The sequence below is a fragment of the Cupressus sempervirens genome, chromosome 6 (assembly GCF_028749045.1).
Source record: "Cupressus sempervirens isolate cs-2001-9-10 chromosome 6, ASM2874904v1, whole genome shotgun sequence".
In the NCBI taxonomy this organism is placed as follows: domain Eukaryota; kingdom Viridiplantae; phylum Streptophyta; class Pinopsida; order Cupressales; family Cupressaceae; genus Cupressus; species Cupressus sempervirens.
Window position 1 is genome coordinate 539,000,957 of NC_143123.1, and position 4,246 is coordinate 539,005,202.

The window sequence follows — 4,246 nt, forward strand, 5'->3', positions numbered from 1 at the left end:
TTTACAAATGGAGCTTAAGATCATTGTTGAAGACCAATTTTGCTACTATTTGCGGGGGAAATAGAAGTGCAAAATAAGATGTGTATAAAGTAAGACCTCCACTTTATAAATATTCAAATACAAGAGAAAGAGGGGCTTCCAAACATAACCCTTACAATATCCCAAGTTTGATTAGAAAAACCCAAGTAAGATGAAGGAATGAGAATGCTAAACCCAAAATATATCGAGGAATTATGCAATAAATTCATCTTTAATGTGATTTTAATTAAGTGCAAGCTATGAAATGCAGTTGTATTGAACTGCTTGATTTAACCACAAGATTCAAATAGATCTAGGTGTGAACTATATGCAATCATCCCAATTAAAATATGAAAGTAGGTCTAGGCTAAGAGATAAAAGAGAGGATGGAAAAATTACCTTGAAATATGCAAGAGAAGATATTTTATTACTATGAAGGTTTTAGATCTAAAGTTGTGAATGTACTTCTGACTATGGATTTTTAATCATGATAGAAAATCTTATTTTTCTGAAACCTCTAGAAAATGTTAACTTGGAGGAAATGTGTCCAAACACTTTATGGTATGATGTGTTAGAGTAAATAATTAATATCTAATTATTTATTCTATTGCTTAAGCTTACTTAGGTCATGCATTTATTTAATATTTTATATTTAATGCATGTAGTGGTTAGTTGTTGACAACACGGGAGTTTGTTCCCTTCTTGTTGTCACACTTATCTTCCAGCTTGTTCTACAAGCTTCCATGAGCTCTTTATATTCGGGCTCTCTCTCATTGTATTTGAATCATAACATCACATTATTGTAAATACATTTCTTCTTGTGTTTGCATTATGATGGCTCTCATGTCCGTTTAGGGTTTTTCCCATGCTCCATGCTCCTCCCCTTCTATGGCTTCTCTTTGACAGGTTCGCATGCAGGTGATCTTGGCGTCTTCGGAGATGGCTTTCCTCAACTCCAACATGATGGACATGTTCCTAAGCACCATATAGAATAAACCCAATTTCTCCAAAAATATCTTAATGAATAGTTTTTGGATCTATAACCATAATTTGGGTGTCTTTCTCTTACACACAAGGAAAAAATGGTTTGTTTGTTAAGGGAAGGGATTTCCTTGGTACATCCCTAGATTAAGGAATCAACCATGAAATGAAATTCAATTTAAAAAGTGAAAGGAAGTAATAAAAATGTAAATAACCACCTCACTTGATGATGTTAGAGTAAATAATTAATTATTTATTATTTATTCTATTTACTTAAGCTTACTCAGGTAAATGCATTTCATTTATTAGTTGTAGTCTAGGAGTTTGTTATAAGTTGTTGACAATATGGGAGTTTTTTCTCTCCTAAGTCATACTTATCCTCTCACATTGTTCAAGGACTTTCCACCTCATGTGGATGTATGCTTAGTTGTCACACTTATCTCCTAGCGTCTTCTAGCTTCTCCTAGGAGATTCATGGAGCTCTTTATATTTGAGCTCCCTCATTGTATTTTCATGAACAACACATTCTTATTGTAAATACATATTTTCTTGTGTTGCAATATCTTCCTCTCTCTCATGTTCATTTAGGGTTTTTCCCTTGCTCCATGCTCTTCTCTCCTTGGCTTTCCTTTGATAGGTTTTCGCATGTAGGTGATCTTGGGCATCTTCAGAGTTGGATTTCATCAACTCCAACATGGTATCAGAGCCTCCCTACTGCTGCTTCGTTGAAAGATTTTTGAAGTCATGATTTGAGATCACAAACCCTATTTTGTTTGTGCATTTTTTCTTCAAATTAGGGGAACATTGATTTTTTAAAGTACATTGGGCCCAAATGAACACTTCCATTGGATTCAGAAGGCACTTTTCAATTAGGATCCATATAAAATTCATCAATTTTGGAGACAGAGCTCCAGGAGGCAAAACATTTTTGCTTCCAAGCCCCTGTCATACGGTCGTACAGACAATTTCATCAAAAAAACAAAAAACAAAAAAAAAAGTTCAAGTGCACAACTATGGCACCACCCAACAGCCATCATGGGGCCACCTGCACTCAGCCAGAGCATAGCCTGCACTCAGTCTGCCCCCGACGCTTAGCCTAGTCCCTGCCACAGGACCGCTCTGCCAGAGCTCCACCGGAGAACCACCCTCCCTTAGCTCTCCACTGGAAGCACTGCCAGAAGTCTCCACCTCTACCCTAGTTTTTCCACCCCTGTGATGCTCTACAGAGTCAATGTTACTGGAGTCCAATCAGCATAGGGTACACACAGTTAGTGTGCTCCACATGAGACACGTGGCAGGTCTGCCACGTGGCCCCTGCCACATCATCCGTACTTGCCACGTGGCATCCATGTGGATTCTTTTTTGCAATGATAGTCTCCTAGCCATCAAATTTAATCCAATAAAATGTTGATGTCAGTACACCATCATCAGACCTTCTTCTTGCACTCTCCGAGGTCCATTTTGACCTACCTTCAATTTTTTGGCCATAACTTGAGCATATAGAGGTATTTTTTCAATCCAAAAGAAGTGCCAGAAAGCTGGTTCCAAGACAAAGATATTGGTGTAGGTAGTTTTAGGTTTTTAGGTTTTTTTATTGCCCTTTTTTTAGTTAAAGTCTAAAGTTCTATTTTTGACTCCGACTTGCATGTCTTTGGTGTCCCATGCCCTTTTTTTGAAAACTTTATATTTTTGGAAAGCTAGTTTTGTCACCTTTTCAAAAATGTAGTCCTTTTCCTTAGATTTTGGCCCATGCTCTTTCTATCATGTTTTTAGCATTTTTTCTATATGGTGGAAATCTTGAGTGTTTTAGGCTTGAGGATCATTTTCCTAGTATGGTTTTCTTTGTTTTGAGTTGTACTATGTTTTGTTGTAGCTTGTTTTTATTTTTTTATCATTGTAGCTATCATTTTGAAGCACTTTTATGTATCGCACTGAGATAAAGTATCACTCTTGCATTTTGGGGGTCATGAACGTTGTTTTGAGATAGATGTACTTGCACTATTTTCATAAAGCACCATGGGGGGGATAGTTGTTTGTTGTTTTAGGCATTCTCCCTTTGCCAAGTGAGTGTCCCTTCCATAACATTAGCCCCATGCAGTGTCAGTGTGACCGTGTCTTTATGGGTGTTTGTACCTCTTTCCCTCTCTTGTCATTCTTGGTTCATTTATAGGATATTTTGGCCCACCTTCTTAGTTGCCTATCATCACACCCCATCTGCATTAAGGGGGGTTTATGTTGTTGTTCTAATGCATCCTTGGTTTGATGGTTTGTTAGTATGAGCTATGTATTCAATTGTTGATCTTATATACAAGGCGATTGCAGTGGCTGGCTACCTATGCATTTCGGTGAGATGGATCATCTACCATATAGACATGCTTGGTTCATGCCTTTTTCTTCTATGAAGATTCTTAAGATCAGCAATTTTCTTTTTGATGGCAGATTTGCAGCTCTTCTTGCTTTAGTGATGCTCTTCATGGTCACTTCTTGTTCTTGTTTTAGGGGACATTCCCCTAATTGGAGGCTTCTTCAGTTCTTCAATAGGTTTTTACCTCTTTTTGGGGGAGATTTTTTCACACATGGTTTTCTCTCTTTCTCCATTTTCAGAGGTTGCATTTTCTTGCATCGTACATGGGTACCTAACATGGCCTCGTTGTCAGGACCCATTCTGCATTTCTTAGTTTTGTGAGCTTAAGGAATTTCCCTAAGTTGCACTTAAAGGGGGGTGTTAGAGTAAATAATTAATAATTAATTATTTATTCTATTTACTTAAGCTTGCTTAGGTAAATGCATTTCATTTATTAGTTGTAGTCTAGGAGTTTGTTATAAGTTGTTGACAATACGGGAGTTTGTTCTCTCCTAAGTCATACTTATCCTCTCACATTGTTCAAGGACTTTCCACCTCATGTGGATGTATGCTTAGTTGTCACACTTATCTCCTAGCATCTTCTAGCTTCTTCTAGGAGATTCATGCAGCTCTTTATATTCAGGCTCCCTCATTGTATTTTTATGAACAATGTATTCTCATTGTAAATACATATTTTCTTGTGTTGCAATATCTTCCTCTCTCTCATGTCCATTTAGGATTTTTCCCTTGCTCCACGCTCTTCTCTCCTTGACTTCCCTTTGATAGGTTTTTGCATGCAGGTGATCTTGGGAATCTTTGGAGTTGGATTTCATCAACTCCAATAGATGAAACCCTTGTTAATAAGGATTTTGCAATGCTTGTGTGTTGTAGATGTTGAATTTG